An 18023-nucleotide genomic window follows, 5' to 3' on the forward strand; every position below is an offset into this window, starting at 1 on the left:
CTTTCCCTGCAGAAAACTGCTCGGGAAGCACGGGCAGCTTGTCGAGCATCGGTGGTTCAGTGGCATGTGCCTCAGTAGTGCAGTAAGCAGCGCGTAAGTCTCATAATCTTAAGGTTTGCCGGCACGATAACTCAGCGTGTTCGGTCTGACAGTTATCTGCCCTCTGTAATAAAAGACTGAGTCAACGATGAACTTGAACGGGCGTCATCGGACGTCCGCCCCCAACAAATGCAACGAACGAAATGAGAAGAAAAAAAAAGTGGTAGAATGCTCGCTTAGCACGCGGGCGGCCCGGGTTCGATTCCCGGCCGATGTATCGTTCTGCTGTTATCGCTATAATGCTGCCGCACCGATTCCTCGCTTGAGCTCCGTCAGCCTCAGGAATGTATAGCAGGATTCGCTGTGAGAAGAACCAAACACGCAGCACGCAAGAGACCGTACTTGGACGGTCGCGTGCTATTTCTGAGCTGTAACGTCGGCCTGGCCCAACAGGCCGCTGTGTTCAGGCGCCGCAAGGGCGATGGACTGTAACCTCAGGCAGTGCTGCGTTCCGTTGAAAAAGCTGCGGCAGCAGTTTAATCTAGCAAGTCGGGAAAGCACGTGTAGCAACACAACAGATTCTTCAGAGCGCGCAAACTCTCTATCTCTAATATGCGAGACTTACCAAGTTTCCTGGAACGATGCTCGCAACGTGCCTCGGTAGCGCAGTAGGTAGCGCGTAAGTCTCATAATCTTAAGGTCGTGAGTTCGATCCTCACCCGGGGCATTTAATTTGCTGTACATCACGGCTGAATTAACGGTGTTGCTGTTGCTAGGGAACGAACTTAATTGTCATTCGTTATCCACAAGGAGTCTACGCTCAGCGTCAAAATTTTTATTTCCAATTATGACAACGTACAACTTTGATCTTTCTCTTAACCTGTTACGAGTAAAATAACGAATAGTCAATTTCGAGCTGTGCGCAAATATGCTGGCAAACAGAGAACAGCAGTGAGTCCAGGTTCAGCACGAAATACGAGAGGAAACGGAGTGAACCTCACGTCATAGCGCAAATCCGGTGTGGTCTAGTGGCGCCGGCACGGTAGCTCAGCGCGCTCGGTCAGAGGGTTAGCTGCCCTCTGTAATTAAAAAAAAACTGAGTTAATGGATCAACAACGAACTGGAACGGGTGTCTTTCGACGTCCTCCCAGAGCAGATACAACGAACGAAAACGAACAAAATGAGATTTAAAAAAAAAAAAAAAAGTGGCTAGGATACCTGGCTTTCACCCAGGAGGCCCGGGTTCGATTCCCGGTACCGGAACGGAAGTTTTTACGCACCCAACGCTCCATGTTTTGGCCTTCCAACGTTCGTTTTTCGCCCTCCTTGCGGAGCTTCAACCGAATGTAATCGGGGAAAACAGGCACATGATGCAATTACTGTCAGCACCGGGGTAAAGGGAGAGGAGGCGCTGGTCAGCTGTTGGGCTGCTACCAGCGTCAGTGGGAAGTCGGTGAAGTCGCCAGTTGCGCCAGAAGCCAGATATTACCGTAGTACGCCTACACACGCGTTCCAGTTATTCACGTTGCTTGCAGCCGCTCCATCCGCAAGAAGCGTGAGCCCGGATAGCTCAGTCGGTAGAGCATTAGGCTTTTAACCTAAGGGTCCAGGGTTCGAGTCCCTGTCCGGGCGAAGATTTTTAACGTTTCCGTAATGGCTCGTCTCGTAGCGATGGTAGCCCTGCCGTAATCAGTGCACGGAGTTCGTTTCCTGTCAAAATTCTGCGCAGACGGGTTTGATTTTTCACGATTCGAGGGACTCTTCAGTTACGAGCAGTCGTGGCCGAGTGGTTAAGGCGTCTGACTAGAAATCAGATTCCCTCTGGGAGCGTAGGTTCGAGTCCTACCGACTGCGTCCGTTTTTTCTTTTTTTGTTTAAGAAGAAGGAGCAGAAAATTTCGCAGTTTGCCTGTCGTTTTGGTACCTCGCCTCTCACAGCCGTTTATAGTGCCTGTCCTTTTGATAAGGGCGAATTCCAAGCGTCAGCTTTCGCGTCAGCCGAGCAAAGTCGGGACAAGTCGGGACATACTACAGGATGGTCTGCGTGGAGTAACGACGACAAAAACGTTAATTTAACAGCACGCGGCTCACATACTATATACGAAAAAACTAGCGTTACTTGCGGTGGCCGGGAATCGAACCCGGATCAACTGCTTGGAAGGCAACTATGCTCACCATTACACCACCACCGCACAGCCGCTCCTCGCGACGCCGCGCTGTGTCGGCTTCCCGCCCGCCAGCAGCGGCCCACGGTGATAGTAGCTGTAGGCGCTTTACGAGCTAGGAGGGTGCATCCACACGCATTCGGGTAGCGCCTCCACGCACGCTGCGTCTTTGGGCGAGACTAGTCGCCGCAGCCGCAAGGTTACTCACACGATAGTGATGAGTGGTCGTTTTAAGGCAGTGTAGTGGAGGACTCCGCGTGTGTAGCACTTTTTTCGGTTTCATCCGACGTCGCTGGGTGGCAATCCCACTTTCCCTGCAGAAAACTGCTCGGGAAGCACGGGCAGCTTGTCGAGCATCGGTGGTTCAGTGGCATGTGCCTCAGTAGTGCAGTAAGCAGCGCGTAAGTCTCATAATCTTAAGGTTTGCCGGCACGATAACTCAGCGTGTTCGGTCTGACAGTTATCTGCCCTCTGTAATAAAAGACTGAGTCAACGATGAACTTGAACGGGCGTCATCGGACGTCCGCCCCCAACAAATGCAACGAACGAAATGAGAAGAAAAAAAAAGTGGTAGAATGCTCGCTTAGCACGCGGGCGGCCCGGGTTCGATTCCCGGCCGATGTATCGTTCTGCTGTTATCGCTATAATGCTGCCGCACCGATTCCTCGCTTGAGCTCCGTCAGCCTCAGGAATGTATAGCAGGATTCGCTGTGAGAAGAACCAAACACGCAGCACGCAAGAGACCGTACTTGGACGGTCGCGTGCTATTTCTGAGCTGTAACGTCGGCCTGGCCCAACAGGCCGCTGTGTTCAGGCGCCGCAAGGGCGATGGACTGTAACCTCAGGCAGTGCTGCGTTCCGTTGAAAAAGCTGCGGCAGCAGTTTAATCTAGCAAGTCGGGAAAGCACGTGTAGCAACACAACAGATTCTTCAGAGCGCGCAAACTCTCTATCTCTAATATGCGAGACTTACCAAGTTTCCTGGAACGTTGCTCGCAACGTGCCTCGGTAGCGCAGTAGGTAGCGCGTAAGTCTCATAATCTTAAGGTCGTGAGTTCGATCCTCACCCGGGGCATTTAATTTGCTGTACATCACGGCTGAATTAACGGTGTTGCTGTTGCTAGGGAACGAACTTAATTGTCATTCGTTATCCACAAGGAGTCTACGCTCAGCGTCAAAATGTTTATTTCCAATTATGACAACGTACAACTTTGATCTTTCTCTTAACCTGTTATGAGTAAAATAACGAATAGTCAATTTCGAGCTGTGCGCAAATATGCTGGCAAACAGAGAACAGCAGTGAGTCCAGGTTCAGCACGAAATACGAGAGGAAACGGAGTGAACCTCACGTCATAGCGCAAATCCGGTGTGGTCTAGTGGCGCCGGCACGGTAGCTCAGCGCGCTCGGTCAGAGGGTTAGCTGCCCTCTGTAATTAAAAAAAAACTGAGTTAATGGATCAACAACGAACTGGAACGGGTGTCTTTCGACGTCCTCCCAGAGCAGATACAACGAACGAAAACGAACAAAATGAGATTTAAAAAAAAAAAAAAAAGTGGCTAGGATACCTGGCTTTCACCCAGGAGGCCCGGGTTCGATTCCCGGTACCGGAACGGAAGTTTTTACGCACCCAACGCTCCATGTTTTGGCCTTCCAACGTTCGTTTTTCGCCCTCCTTGCGGAGCTTCAACCGAATGTAATCGGGGAAAACAGGCACATGATGCAATTACTGTCAGCACCGGGGTAAAGGGAGAGGAGGCGCTGGTCAGCTGTTGGGCTGCTACCAGCGTCAGTGGGAAGTCGGTGAAGTCGCCAGTTGCGCCAGAAGCCAGATATTACCGTAGTACGCCTACACACGCGTTCCAGTTATTCACGTTGCTTGCAGCCGCTCCATCCGCAAGAAGCGTGAGCCCGGATAGCTCAGTCGGTAGAGCATTAGGCTTTTAACCTAAGGGTCCAGGGTTCGAGTCCCTGTCCGGGCGAAGATTTTTAACGTTTCCGTAATGGCTCGTCTCGTAGCGATGGTAGCCCTGCCTTAATCAGTGCACGGAGTTCGTTTCCTGTCAAAATTCTGCGCAGACGGGTTTGATTTTTCACGATTCGAGGGACTCTTCAGTTACGAGCAGTCGTGGCCGAGTGGTTAAGGCGTCTGACTAGAAATCAGATTCCCTCTGGGAGCGTAGGTTCGAGTCCTACCGACTGCGTCCGTTTTTTCTTTTTTTGTTTAAGAAGAAGGAGCAGAAAATTTCGCAGTTTGCCTGTCGTTTTGGTACCTCGCCTCTCACAGCCGTTTATAGTGCCTGTCCTTTTGATAAGGGCGAATTCCAAGCGTCAGCTTTCGCGTCAGCCGAGCAAAGTCGGGACAAGTCGGGACATACTACAGGATGGTCTGCGTGGAGTAACGACGACAAAAACGTTAATTTAACAGCACGCGGCTCACATACTATATACGAAAAAACTAGCGTTACTTGCGGTGGCCGGGAATCGAACCCGGATCAACTGCTTGGAAGGCAACTATGCTCACCATTACACCACCACCGCACAGCCGCTCCTCGCGACGCCGCGCTGTGTCGGCTTCCCGCCCGCCAGCAGCGGCCCACGGTGATAGTAGCTGTAGGCGCTTTACGAGCTAGGAGGGTGCATCCACACGCATTCGGGTAGCGCCTCCACGCACGCTGCGTCTTTGGGCGAGACTAGTCGCCGCAGCCGCAAGGTTACTCACACGATAGTGATGAGTGGTCGTTTTAAGGCAGTGTAGTGGAGGACTCCGCGTGTGTAGCACTTTTTTCGGTTTCATCCGACGTCGCTGGGTGGCAATCCCACTTTCCCTGCAGAAAACTGCTCGGGAAGCACGGGCAGCTTGTCGAGCATCGGTGGTTCAGTGGCATGTGCCTCAGTAGTGCAGTAAGCAGCGCGTAAGTCTCATAATCTTAAGGTTTGCCGGCACGATAACTCAGCGTGTTCGGTCTGACAGTTATCTGCCCTCTGTAATAAAAGACTGAGTCAACGATGAACTTGAACGGGCGTCATCGGACGTCCGCCCCCAACAAATGCAACGAACGAAATGAGAAGAAAAAAAAAGTGGTAGAATGCTCGCTTAGCACGCGGGCGGCCCGGGTTCGATTCCCGGCCGATGTATCGTTCTGCTGTTATCGCTATAATGCTGCCGCACCGATTCCTCGCTTGAGCTCCGTCAGCCTCAGGAATGTATAGCAGGATTCGCTGTGAGAAGAACCAAACACGCAGCACGCAAGAGACCGTACTTGGACGGTCGCGTGCTATTTCTGAGCTGTAACGTCGGCCTGGCCCAACAGGCCGCTGTGTTCAGGCGCCGCAAGGGCGATGGACTGTAACCTCAGGCAGTGCTGCGTTCCGTTGAAAAAGCTGCGGCAGCAGTTTAATCTAGCAAGTCGGGAAAGCACGTGTAGCAACACAACAGATTCTTCAGAGCGCGCAAACTCTCTATCTCTAATATGCGAGACTTACCAAGTTTCCTGGAACGTTGCTCGCAACGTGCCTCGGTAGCGCAGTAGGTAGCGCGTAAGTCTCATAATCTTAAGGTCGTGAGTTCGATCCTCACCCGGGGCATTTAATTTGCTGTACATCACGGCTGAATTAACGGTGTTGCTGTTGCTAGGGAACGAACTTAATTGTCATTCGTTATCCACAAGGAGTCTACGCTCAGCGTCAAAATGTTTATTTCCAATTATGACAACGTACAACTTTGATCTTTCTCTTAACCTGTTATGAGTAAAATAACGAATAGTCAATTTCGAGCTGTGCGCAAATATGCTGGCAAACAGAGAACAGCAGTGAGTCCAGGTTCAGCACGAAATACGAGAGGAAACGGAGTGAACCTCACGTCATAGCGCAAATCCGGTGTGGTCTAGTGGCGCCGGCACGGTAGCTCAGCGCGCTCGGTCAGAGGGTTAGCTGCCCTCTGTAATTAAAAAAAAACTGAGTTAATGGATCAACAACGAACTGGAACGGGTGTCTTTCGACGTCCTCCCAGAGCAGATACAACGAACGAAAACGAACAAAATGAGATTTAAAAAAAAAAAAAAAAGTGGCTAGGATACCTGGCTTTCACCCAGGAGGCCCGGGTTCGATTCCCGGTACCGGAACGGAAGTTTTTACGCACCCAACGCTCCATGTTTTGGCCTTCCAACGTTCGTTTTTCGCCCTCCTTGCGGAGCTTCAACCGAATGTAATCGGGGAAAACAGGCACATGATGCAATTACTGTCAGCACCGGGGTAAAGGGAGAGGAGGCGCTGGTCAGCTGTTGGGCTGCTACCAGCGTCAGTGGGAAGTCGGTGAAGTCGCCAGTTGCGCCAGAAGCCAGATATTACCGTAGTACGCCTACACACGCGTTCCAGTTATTCACGTTGCTTGCAGCCGCTCCATCCGCAAGAAGCGTGAGCCCGGATAGCTCAGTCGGTAGAGCATTAGGCTTTTAACCTAAGGGTCCAGGGTTCGAGTCCCTGTCCGGGCGAAGATTTTTAACGTTTCCGTAATGGCTCGTCTCGTAGCGATGGTAGCCCTGCCTTAATCAGTGCACGGAGTTCGTTTCCTGTCAAAATTCTGCGCAGACGGGTTTGATTTTTCACGATTCGAGGGACTCTTCAGTTACGAGCAGTCGTGGCCGAGTGGTTAAGGCGTCTGACTAGAAATCAGATTCCCTCTGGGAGCGTAGGTTCGAGTCCTACCGACTGCGTCCGTTTTTTCTTTTTTTGTTTAAGAAGAAGGAGCAGAAAATTTCGCAGTTTGCCTGTCGTTTTGGTACCTCGCCTCTCACAGCCGTTTATAGTGCCTGTCCTTTTGATAAGGGCGAATTCCAAGCGTCAGCTTTCGCGTCAGCCGAGCAAAGTCGGGACAAGTCGGGACATACTACAGGATGGTCTGCGTGGAGTAACGACGACAAAAACGTTAATTTAACAGCACGCGGCTCACATACTATATACGAAAAAACTAGCGTTACTTGCGGTGGCCGGGAATCGAACCCGGATCAACTGCTTGGAAGGCAACTATGCTCACCATTACACCACCACCGCACAGCCGCTCCTCGCGACGCCGCGCTGTGTCGGCTTCCCGCCCGCCAGCAGCGGCCCACGGTGATAGTAGCTGTAGGCGCTTTACGAGCTAGGAGGGTGCATCCACACGCATTCGGGTAGCGCCTCCACGCACGCTGCGTCTTTGGGCGAGACTAGTCGCCGCAGCCGCAAGGTTACTCACACGATAGTGATGAGTGGTCGTTTTAAGGCAGTGTAGTGGAGGACTCCGCGTGTGTAGCACTTTTTTCGGTTTCATCCGACGTCGCTGGGTGGCAATCCCACTTTCCCTGCAGAAAACTGCTCGGGAAGCACGGGCAGCTTGTCGAGCATCGGTGGTTCAGTGGCATGTGCCTCAGTAGTGCAGTAAGCAGCGCGTAAGTCTCATAATCTTAAGGTTTGCCGGCACGATAACTCAGCGTGTTCGGTCTGACAGTTATCTGCCCTCTGTAATAAAAGACTGAGTCAACGATGAACTTGAACGGGCGTCATCGGACGTCCGCCCCCAACAAATGCAACGAACGAAATGAGAAGAAAAAAAAAGTGGTAGAATGCTCGCTTAGCACGCGGGCGGCCCGGGTTCGATTCCCGGCCGATGTATCGTTCTGCTGTTATCGCTATAATGCTGCCGCACCGATTCCTCGCTTGAGCTCCGTCAGCCTCAGGAATGTATAGCAGGATTCGCTGTGAGAAGAACCAAACACGCAGCACGCAAGAGACCGTACTTGGACGGTCGCGTGCTATTTCTGAGCTGTAACGTCGGCCTGGCCCAACAGGCCGCTGTGTTCAGGCGCCGCAAGGGCGATGGACTGTAACCTCAGGCAGTGCTGCGTTCCGTTGAAAAAGCTGCGGCAGCAGTTTAATCTAGCAAGTCGGGAAAGCACGTGTAGCAACACAACAGATTCTTCAGAGCGCGCAAACTCTCTATCTCTAATATGCGAGACTTACCAAGTTTCCTGGAACGTTGCTCGCAACGTGCCTCGGTAGCGCAGTAGGTAGCGCGTAAGTCTCATAATCTTAAGGTCGTGAGTTCGATCCTCACCCGGGGCATTTAATTTGCTGTACATCACGGCTGAATTAACGGTGTTGCTGTTGCTAGGGAACGAACTTAATTGTCATTCGTTATCCACAAGGAGTCTACGCTCAGCGTCAAAATTTTTATTTCCAATTATGACAACGTACAACTTTGATCTTTCTCTTAACCTGTTATGAGTAAAATAACGAATAGTCAATTTCGAGCTGTGCGCAAATATGCTGGCAAACAGAGAACAGCAGTGAGTCCAGGTTCAGCACGAAATACGAGAGGAAACGGAGTGAACCTCACGTCATAGCGCAAATCCGGTGTGGTCTAGTGGCGCCGGCACGGTAGCTCAGCGCGCTCGGTCAGAGGGTTAGCTGCCCTCTGTAATTAAAAAAAAACTGAGTTAATGGATCAACAACGAACTGGAACGGGTGTCTTTCGACGTCCTCCCAGAGCAGATACAACGAACGAAAACGAACAAAATGAGATTTAAAAAAAAAAAAAAAAGTGGCTAGGATACCTGGCTTTCACCCAGGAGGCCCGGGTTCGATTCCCGGTACCGGAACGGAAGTTTCTACGCACCCAACGCTCCATGTTTTGGCCTTCCAACGTTCGTTTTTCGCCCTCCTTGCGGAGCTTCAACCGAATGTAATCGGGGAAAACAGGCACATGATGCAATTACTGTCAGCACCGGGGTAAAGGGAGAGGAGGCGCTGGTCAGCTGTTGGGCTGCTACCAGCGTCAGTGGGAAGTCGGTGAAGTCGCCAGTTGCGCCAGAAGCCAGATATTACCGTAGTACGCCTACACACGCGTTCCAGTTATTCACGTTGCTTGCAGCCGCTCCATCCGCAAGAAGCGTGAGCCCGGATAGCTCAGTCGGTAGAGCATTAGGCTTTTAACCTAAGGGTCCAGGGTTCGAGTCCCTGTCCGGGCGAAGATTTTTAACGTTTCCGTAATGGCTCGTCTCGTAGCGATGGTAGCCCTGCCGTAATCAGTGCACGGAGTTCGTTTCCTGTCAAAATTCTGCGCAGACGGGTTTGATTTTTCACGATTCGAGGGACTCTTCAGTTACGAGCAGTCGTGGCCGAGTGGTTGCGGCGAGCGGACGTGTGTTGGGCTCGTGCCTGCTGCTGCCTTCGTGTGCTGCAGGCGGTGTCTTCGTCGCGTGTTTGGTGCTGCGCCTCGCAGCGTTCTCTCTTCTCTACTAGTTCCTGTAAGTTTATTGACGCATTATTATGAACCGTGCTAACTCCGTACAGTGTGTTTTTGATAGGAACGCGGCTAGACCGTCGCCTTTTGATGTACACGAATGGGTATTTTCGGAATTGCGTATTCCCGAATCTGATTTGGTCGGCATCCAGCTTGATTTTATTCAAAACTCTGTCTTTTTGAAACTTCCGAACGAGGATTTTGTCGATAAGCTAGTTACCGAAAGTGGTGGCGTTAAGAAATTCAAGCACGTGGACGGTGCTTTGTCTGACGTGTTGATACTGCCGGCAGGCTTCGGCATTCGAAGTGTGAAGGTTTATAATGTTCCTTTTGAGTGCCCAAATGAGGCCATTGCTCGTAAACTTGGCGAATTTGGCACCGTTCTTAGTGTGGAGAATGATGTGTGGCCTGCAGGTTTTAGGTATCGGGTTCTGAGTGGTGTTCGGACAGTACGTGTAGATTTAAAGAAACATATCCCGTCGTATCTGATCATTGCTGGCACGCGGGCTTTCCTCAGCTATAGTGGGCAGCCGCAGACGTGTTCTGTGTGTGGCAAAACAGATCATTTACGACAAACCTGCACTTTACGCAGGCCGGCGCAGCTACCGCGCGAAGCTGTTGTCAACGCCACGTATGCAGGCGCGTTGGTTGGACCCCCCTCGCTCGCCCCGACCGACCGACAGGCTTCCGCCGCTCCTGCGGCTGTGGCTCCTGTGTCCGATATTGTGACTCAGCCGACAGTTGTCGTGCCCCCGGTTGTGTCGGAACAAAGTTTACCTGCCGAACGCACCCCTCGCGAAGTCAGTATCGCTGATTTGTCAGCCGTCAGTGTTCCGGACGTGCCTGTTAGGGAGTCTTCTGAAATGTTGGTCGAGTCCCCTCCTGTGTCCGATAATGTGACTCTGCCGACAGTTGTCGTGCCCCCGGTTGTGTCGGAACAAAGTTTATCTACCGAACAGACCCCTCGCGAAGTCAGTCTTGCTGATTTGTCAGCTGTCAGTGTCCCGACCGTGCCTGTTGGGGAGTCTTCTGAAATGTTGGTCGAGTCGCCCCGGCCGATTACCGTCCCCGCCCCGCCGACAGACAAGCGGAAATTGTCGACACAACCCGGCCTGTCCACTTCTGGTGAGGCGGATGCTAGCAGCGCTGAAAGCGAGGTGTCTCAAGTTTCCACCCAGTCCGCCCCTACCGATCCCAAACCGAAGCGTAGGCGGTCTAAGAAACGTTCGAAAACGGCGCCCACTGAGGGCGACGGCGTTTCCTTCGAACAGGCCGTTGAGGGATTAACGGACTCCTTGGTTCAAGAGCGTCGCGACGCACCTTTCGTGCACGGTCCGCCTGTGTCGGTGCCCCCCGCCCCCGCTTCCCGGGCCGTCCCGGACGCCGTACCTTCTCCTGCGGACACCATGCAATGGTCTGAGGATGTGGAGGAAGATCATTTCTTCTAGTTCCGCTTAAGTTACAGAGTCCATCCTGACGCGTGCATTCCACCAGTTACGCGTCCTCACACTTAATGTTAATCAAATCCGCAGTGTCCGTAAAATTGACGCCCTTTTACATTTTTTGCAATCTGCTCGTTGTGATGTGGTTTTCCTTCAAGAACTTACAGCTGACGTTGTCCCGCACCTTACTGCCTATAATGTTATTCTTAATATTGATCCGGAAACGACCATTGGTACGGCTATTTTAATCACGCCCGGTTTAGAGTATAAACACGTAGAAATTTTACCAAATGGACGAGGGTTGGCATGTGTCATCTGCGACATATTTTTTGTTAACGTGTACGCCCCCTCTGGAACTCACAACAAACGTCTGAGGGATACTTTTTTCAATCATGATTTATGTCAGTTCTTTCATCGAAACCACCGACGGATCATCTTAGGCGGTGATTTTAATTGTGTCTTGCGTGTTGCCGACCAGGAACCGACGGCACATACGTGTCTAGCACTGCAAACTTTCGTTGACACTTTTAAACTTGAGGACACGTGGCTTCGTTTTAGTCCGACTGCTACAGGTTTTACTTATTTTTATCCTACTGGGCATAGTAGGTTGGATAGAATTTATGTCTCGTCGGACCTTACTGCACAAATCTTGCAGGCCGAAGTTGCCCCCGTCGTTTTTTCGGATCATTGTGGTTATTTGTGTGCTTTTAATGTCCCGTCTGTTCGCCCGGAACGTACGCGATCCTATTGGAAATTCAATGTTAGTGTTTTGGATGACGTCAGTCTTGTCGAACAGGTACATTTGTTGTGGCGCCAACTTCTTCAGAGCCGCCCACAGGCGTGTTCTACTGTCGCATGGTGGCTCCGTCACGCTAAACCGGCTCTTCGTAATTTGCTCATAAATTACTGTCGTGACAAGGCCCATTGGAACATGATGACGGTCAATTTTTATCGCGATTGTTTACAGGATTTAATTACTCGGGTTACCGACCGCCCTGACCTCCTTCCCATGTTACGGAAAATTAAAACGCAGATTTTAAACCATCTGCATCGGAAGGCGCAGGGCTCTGTTGTCCGTAGCAGGCCTTTCGATCCCTCTTTGGAAGAACCACTATCATTGTATCATTTACGACGAGCCCGACTGCGGCGTGAAAAACTTTTATTCACGGACTGGATAACGCGTGACGGTCTTAGAACTTCGGATCGTCGGGTGATTAAGGACGAAATATACGATCACTACTCTAAACTCTTTCAATCTCAACCTCTGCATGACGCCTCCTTGCAGATGTTTTTACACGACCTGCCTTCAATTTTAACGCGTCAGGATAGACTTCTTTTAAATGAGCGTTTTACAGCTGATGATGTTTTTGCCGCCGTTAAGGCTAGCCCGAAGGGAAAGGCACCTGGCATTGACGGAATTCCTGTGGAATTTTATGTGAAATTTTCCGGTCTTTTAACTGATACTTTCGTTGCCATTGTTAATGAAATACATAATGGTCTCGATGTGCCGGAAGACTTTTTAGAGGGGCTCATCGTCCTCATCCCGAAGACCACTGGCATCCAAAGTGCGGTGACTTTACGGCCGATTACTCTATTAAACGCCGATTATAAAATCATAGCACGCTGCTTTTCACACCGTTTGCGGCCGGCGTTGAAGACCGTTATTAGTCCTTCTCAATCGTGTGCAGTACCTGGACGGAATATATTTGATGCCGTCCTGGCGTATCGAGAATGTATCGCTTCTGCCTCGTCACGTCGTGGCGGCCGGGCTGCGATACTTTCCATTGATTTTCATAATGCATTCGATCGAATTAGTCACGAATACTTGCGGCGGGTCATGTATAAGTTTGGATTTGGTTTCAAATTCACGCATGTGATATCTAACCTTCTGAAATCGGCCACTTCCCGAATCCTTTTTCATGGCCAGGCCGGTGATGTCCTCAGGATGAACAGATCCGTCCGCCAAGGGTGCCCGCTTTCCATGGGCTTATTCGTTTTAGCGCTGGATCCTCTACTCCGTAAGCTAACGAATGTTTGCCACGGTGTCCCGTTTGGTACGGGTTCGCTTGTCTGTCGGGCGTATGCGGATGACTTGGGAGTTTTTATCCAAAGTCCCGACGATATTGATTCGCTCCGTCTCATTCTTCACCAATTTGAATCGGCATCGGGTGCGGTTGTGAACCCCCGTAAGTCCATCTTGCTGCCGCTTACTGCGACCATGAGGGCTGTCCGTCGTGATTGGTATACCGTCAAGTTACGACATAAGATTCTCGGGATCCAGATGACGGCAAATGTACAACAAATGGCAGTGTTAAACTGGCGCGCGGTCTTATATTCTGTTCGAGCGGCGACTCAGGCTGCCGCCAAACGAAATTTGTCTTTGCTGGATAGAGTTTCGGTTGTTAATACCCAGATGTTGGCCAGGGCCTGGTACCTGGCTCAAGTTTTGCCGGTGCCGAAGGAGATCGAACGGGCCATCAAGCATGCTGTTTCTTGGCTGGTCTGGCGAGGCGAAATCTTTAAGGTCGCCTACAATATTTGCACGCTCCCGCCGGACAGGGGCGGCATCGGTCTGGTTGATTTTCCTTCCAAGTGTGCTGCCCTTTTGCTCCACCGAACTAACTGTGTAATAGCCCATGCGGGGCTTGGCCCCACGTCGGTACTCTTCGACCTTTACCGCCCTGCTTCTCTCCGCGCGCCTGTCTCTATCCAGGCTATCCCGTACAAATTGAATTTCGTTCGCCAGTACTTCCTCCACACTAGCTATCTGATAGGTGACGATCGGCGCAGGGGTAACGTCAGCGCGATCGCAGAGGCCCTCCGCGGAACTCCGCCGACTAACAAATGGGAGTTGAGGCTGCCGCAATACGATTGGCGGACGGTGTGGTCCAACATTTCCAGTAAATTGTTGACATCAGATGTTCGGGACACTTGGTATAAAGTTGTGAATCGCACCGTTGCCACGAATGCGAAACTCCACGCAATCAATCTCCTCCCGAGTGGCATCTGTGGGCGGTGCGCGGCTGAGGACACGATCGAACACCGTTTTGTGTGCCCCCAGTTTCACGAGGTATGGGCTGCCACCCGTGAGATGTTGGCATTGATTAATAGGACTACCCCGAGTGCCATACAACCTTCGTATATCCTGGTTCCCGACTGGCGGCCGTATCCTGCCACCAAGAGAAACGCTACCGTGTGGATCGCCGCGCATGCAGCACATGCGATTTTCTCTCTCCGCCTCATGGATCGCTTGCAGTTTTTGACGTATCTTTGGGACTACTATGGACGGGAGCAACGAAATCCGCAGTGTGTTTCCAATTATGCCCGATTTTTAGATGTCCCTCTACGGACCGCCTTTACCAAATTACATATTTCTCTCCTGCCATGATTATGTACTTCCCATTCCACTGTTTCCTCTGGCGGAATGTGTGGAATGATATTGTTCTAATTTTCTTGATGTATGACAGTTCATTTGTCTCACCGGCTCGACTTATCTTCCGCCATTTGGGCGGTTGTCCTTAGGATTGCCATATTGGCTCTTCTCTCCTGGATTAACGCTTGTTCCCTATTGCTGACCTTTACTTCATTTTTTGTGATTATTGCAGGACTGTCATTGACTTGTCCCTGAACTGTGAGACGGCGCTCAAAGATAATTTGCGTTGAAACGGTTGCCTCTTGGGCACGGAAATTAAGCTTATCGAGAAGACGAAATATGTTTGTTGCTGCCGGAATTGCGTACACTTCCCCATTCCCGTGCGCCAGACATATTTGGCACGTTTAGTGTGGTTATTTGTTTGTGTTTTTTCATTTCTATATTATTTTGAGAGTCTCTATTTTTTGCCTTTCTATGGTAGCGGTGGGCCTCCGCTGCCTACTTGTGGTCATTGTCCTCCTAGAATGGTTTTTTATTTTGTGTTTCGCGTTTTCGTTCTTCCTTCCTCACGTTCTTTCCACACCTTCAGAGGACGTTATTCTTTTTTCGCAACATCGTTTTGGACATGCTTCCACTGGCCACGATGGATCTTTGTTCTCCTAAAGGAACTCCATAAAAAAAAATAAAAAAAAAAAAAAAAAAAAAAAAAAAAGCAATACTCTGTTACACAATAATAAAGAGTACAACACACCACTCTTTCCGTTATTCCACGTTTCTCGGGTTGGGGCGGTGAGGGAGACACTGTGGCCAGGCCTCGGATTGCGACCCCTGCCCCCTTTGCCTCCACCGCCGCCCTGGCCTGATCTTGCAAGAAGGTATGTTTGGTTAAAAAAAAATAGTAACAAAAAAAAAAAAGAACACAAAAAAAAGAAAAAAAAAGAGTGGGTAAAAAAAAAAGAGTGGTTAAGGTGTATAAAAAAATTAAAAAAAAAAAGAGTGGTTAAGGCGCCTGACTAAAAAATAAAAAAAAAAAAAAACAAAAAAAAAAAAAAGAGTGGTTAAGGCGTCTGACTAAAAATAAAAAAAAAAAAAAAAAAAAAGAGTGGTTAAGGCGAAAAAAAAAAAAAAAGAGTGGTTAAGGCGTCTGACTAAAAAAAAAAAAAAAAAAAAAAAAAAAGAGTGGCTAAGGCGTCTGACTAGAAATCAGATTAAAAAAATAAAAGAAAAAAAAAAAGAAGAATAAACGAAAAAAAAAAAAAAAAAAAAAAAAAAGAGTGGTTAAGGCGTCTGACTAGAAATCAGATTCCCTCTGGGAGCGTAGGTTCGAGTCCTACCGACTGCGTCCGTTTTTTCTTTTTTTGTTTAAGAAGAAGGAGCAGAAAATTTCGCAGTTTGCCTGTCGTTTTGGTACCTCGCCTCTCACAGCCGTTTATAGTGCCTGTCCTTTTGATAAGGGCGAATTCCAAGCGTCAGCTTTCGCGTCAGCCGAGCAAAGTCGGGACAAGTCGGGACATACTACAGGATGGTCTGCGTGGAGTAACGACGACAAAAACGTTAATTTAACAGCACGCGGCTCACATACTATATACGAAAAAACTAGCGTTACTTGCGGTGGCCGGGAATCGAACCCGGATCAACTGCTTGGAAGGCAACTATGCTCACCATTACACCACCACCGCACAGCCGCTCCTCGCGACGCCGCGCTGTGTCGGCTTCCCGCCCGCCAGCAGCGGCCCACGGTGATAGTAGCTGTAGGCGCTTTACGAGCTAGGAGGGTGCATCCACACGCATTCGGGTAGCGCCTCCACGCACGCTGCGTCTTTGGGCGAGACTAGTCGCCGCAGCCGCAAGGTTACTCACACGATAGTGATGAGTGGTCGTTTTAAGGCAGTGTAGTGGAGGACTCCGCGTGTGTAGCACTTTTTTCGGTTTCATCCGACGTCGCTGGGTGGCAATCCCACTTTCCCTGCAGAAAACTGCTCGGGAAGCACGGGCAGCTTGTCGAGCATCGGTGGTTCAGTGGCATGTGCCTCAGTAGTGCAGTAAGCAGCGCGTAAGTCTCATAATCTTAAGGTTTGCCGGCACGATAACTCAGCGTGTTCGGTCTGACAGTTATCTGCCCTCTGTAATAAAAGACTGAGTCAACGATGAACTTGAACGGGCGTCATCGGACGTCCGCCCCCAACAAATGCAACGAACGAAATGAAAGAAAAAAAAAGTGGTAGAATGCTCGCTTAGCACGCGGGCGGCCCGGGTTCGATTCCCGGCCGATGTATCGTTCTGCTGTTATCGCTATAATGCTGCCGCACCGATTCCTCGCTTGAGCTCCGTCAGCCTCAGGAATGTATAGCAGGATTCGCTGTGAGAAGAACCAAACACGCAGCACGCAAGAGACCGTACTTGGACGGTCGCGTGCTATTTCTGAGCTGTAACGTCGGCCTGGCCCAACAGGCCGCTGTGTTCAGGCGCCGCAAGGGCGATGGACTGTAACCTCAGGCAGTGCTGCGTTCCGTTGAAAAAGCTGCGGCAGCAGTTTAATCTAGCAAGTCGGGAAAGCACGTGTAGCAACACAACAGATTCTTCAGAGCGCGCAAACTCTCTATCTCTAATATGCGAGACTTACCAAGTTTCCTGGAACGTTGCTCGCAACGTGCCTCGGTAGCGCAGTAGGTAGCGCGTAAGTCTCATAATCTTAAGGTCGTGAGTTCGATCCTCACCCGGGGCATTTAATTTGCTGTACATCACGGCTGAATTAACGGTGTTGCTGTTGCTAGGGAACGAACTTAATTGTCATTCGTTATCCACAAGGAGTCTACGCTCAGCGTCAAAATTTTTATTTCCAATTATGACAACGTACAACTTTGATCTTTCTCTTAACCTGTTATGAGTAAAATAACGAATAGTCAATTTCGAGCTGTGCGCAAATATGCTGGCAAACAGAGAACAGCAGTGAGTCCAGGTTCAGCACGAAATACGAGAGGAAACGGAGTGAACCTCACGTCATAGCGCAAATCCGGTGTGGTCTAGTGGCGCCGGCACGGTAGCTCAGCGCGCTCGGTCAGAGGGTTAGCTGCCCTCTGTAATTAAAAAAAAACTGAGTTAATGGATCAACAACGAACTGGAACGGGTGTCTTTCGACGTCCTCCCAGAGCAGATACAACGAACGAAAACGAACAAAATGAGATTTAAAAAAAAAAAAAAAAGTGGCTAGGATACCTGGCTTTCACCCAGGAGGCCCGGGTTCGATTCCCGGTACCGGAACGGAAGTTTTTACGCACCCAACGCTCCATGTTTTGGCCTTCCAACGTTCGTTTTTCGCCCTCCTTGCGGAGCTTCAACCGAATGTAATCGGGGAAAACAGGCACATGATGCAATTACTGTCAGCACCGGGGTAAAGGGAGAGGAGGCGCTGGTCAGCTGTTGGGCTGCTACCAGCGTCAGTGGGAAGTCGGTGAAGTCGCCAGTTGCGCCAGAAGCCAGATATTACCGTAGTACGCCTACACACGCGTTCCAGTTATTCACGTTGCTTGCAGCCGCTCCATCCGCAAGAAGCGTGAGCCCGGATAGCTCAGTCGGTAGAGCATTAGGCTTTTAACCTAAGGGTCCAGGGTTCGAGTCCCTGTCCGGGCGAAGATTTTTAACGTTTCCGTAATGGCTCGTCTCGTAGCGATGGTAGCCCTGCCGTAATCAGTGCACGGAGTTCGTTTCCTGTCAAAATTCTGCGCAGAC

At 50.4% G+C, this 18023-nt stretch overlaps 17 non-coding genes across 17 annotated transcripts; 13 read left to right on the forward strand and 4 right to left on the reverse strand.

The window, feature by feature from the left end:
* The first annotated feature begins 693 nt into the window (after nt 1-693).
* Trnam-cau (transfer RNA methionine (anticodon CAU)) lies at nt 694-766 on the forward strand. Its single transcript has one exon. It is a non-coding gene; the product is annotated as a tRNA-Met (tRNA).
* An 832-nt stretch (nt 767-1598) lies between these two features.
* Nucleotides 1599-1671, forward strand: Trnak-uuu (transfer RNA lysine (anticodon UUU)). Its single transcript has one exon. It is a non-coding gene; the product is annotated as a tRNA-Lys (tRNA).
* Nucleotides 1672-1811: 140 nt separating this feature from the next.
* Trnas-aga (transfer RNA serine (anticodon AGA)) lies at nt 1812-1893 on the forward strand. Its single transcript has one exon. It is a non-coding gene; the product is annotated as a tRNA-Ser (tRNA).
* Nucleotides 1894-2158: 265 nt separating this feature from the next.
* Nucleotides 2159-2230, reverse strand: Trnag-ucc (transfer RNA glycine (anticodon UCC)). The gene has a single exon. It is a non-coding gene; the product is annotated as a tRNA-Gly (tRNA).
* A 974-nt stretch (nt 2231-3204) lies between these two features.
* Nucleotides 3205-3277, forward strand: Trnam-cau (transfer RNA methionine (anticodon CAU)). The gene has a single exon. It is a non-coding gene; the product is annotated as a tRNA-Met (tRNA).
* Nucleotides 3278-4109: 832 nt separating this feature from the next.
* Trnak-uuu (transfer RNA lysine (anticodon UUU)) lies at nt 4110-4182 on the forward strand. Its single transcript has one exon. It is a non-coding gene; the product is annotated as a tRNA-Lys (tRNA).
* A 140-nt stretch (nt 4183-4322) lies between these two features.
* On the forward strand, nt 4323-4404 carry Trnas-aga (transfer RNA serine (anticodon AGA)). Its single transcript has one exon. It is a non-coding gene; the product is annotated as a tRNA-Ser (tRNA).
* A 265-nt stretch (nt 4405-4669) lies between these two features.
* Nucleotides 4670-4741, reverse strand: Trnag-ucc (transfer RNA glycine (anticodon UCC)). Its single transcript has one exon. It is a non-coding gene; the product is annotated as a tRNA-Gly (tRNA).
* Nucleotides 4742-5715: 974 nt separating this feature from the next.
* On the forward strand, nt 5716-5788 carry Trnam-cau (transfer RNA methionine (anticodon CAU)). Its single transcript has one exon. It is a non-coding gene; the product is annotated as a tRNA-Met (tRNA).
* Nucleotides 5789-6620: 832 nt separating this feature from the next.
* Nucleotides 6621-6693, forward strand: Trnak-uuu (transfer RNA lysine (anticodon UUU)). Its single transcript has one exon. It is a non-coding gene; the product is annotated as a tRNA-Lys (tRNA).
* A 140-nt stretch (nt 6694-6833) lies between these two features.
* On the forward strand, nt 6834-6915 carry Trnas-aga (transfer RNA serine (anticodon AGA)). The gene has a single exon. It is a non-coding gene; the product is annotated as a tRNA-Ser (tRNA).
* Nucleotides 6916-7180: 265 nt separating this feature from the next.
* Trnag-ucc (transfer RNA glycine (anticodon UCC)) lies at nt 7181-7252 on the reverse strand. The gene has a single exon. It is a non-coding gene; the product is annotated as a tRNA-Gly (tRNA).
* Nucleotides 7253-8226: 974 nt separating this feature from the next.
* On the forward strand, nt 8227-8299 carry Trnam-cau (transfer RNA methionine (anticodon CAU)). The gene has a single exon. It is a non-coding gene; the product is annotated as a tRNA-Met (tRNA).
* Nucleotides 8300-9131: 832 nt separating this feature from the next.
* On the forward strand, nt 9132-9204 carry Trnak-uuu (transfer RNA lysine (anticodon UUU)). The gene has a single exon. It is a non-coding gene; the product is annotated as a tRNA-Lys (tRNA).
* Nucleotides 9205-15901: 6697 nt separating this feature from the next.
* Nucleotides 15902-15973, reverse strand: Trnag-ucc (transfer RNA glycine (anticodon UCC)). Its single transcript has one exon. It is a non-coding gene; the product is annotated as a tRNA-Gly (tRNA).
* Nucleotides 15974-16946: 973 nt separating this feature from the next.
* On the forward strand, nt 16947-17019 carry Trnam-cau (transfer RNA methionine (anticodon CAU)). Its single transcript has one exon. It is a non-coding gene; the product is annotated as a tRNA-Met (tRNA).
* An 832-nt stretch (nt 17020-17851) lies between these two features.
* Trnak-uuu (transfer RNA lysine (anticodon UUU)) lies at nt 17852-17924 on the forward strand. The gene has a single exon. It is a non-coding gene; the product is annotated as a tRNA-Lys (tRNA).
* Nucleotides 17925-18023: the final 99 nt, after the last annotated feature.

The sequence above is a fragment of the Schistocerca nitens genome, unplaced genomic scaffold (assembly GCF_023898315.1).
Source record: "Schistocerca nitens isolate TAMUIC-IGC-003100 unplaced genomic scaffold, iqSchNite1.1 HiC_scaffold_217, whole genome shotgun sequence".
In the NCBI taxonomy this organism is placed as follows: domain Eukaryota; kingdom Metazoa; phylum Arthropoda; class Insecta; order Orthoptera; family Acrididae; genus Schistocerca; species Schistocerca nitens.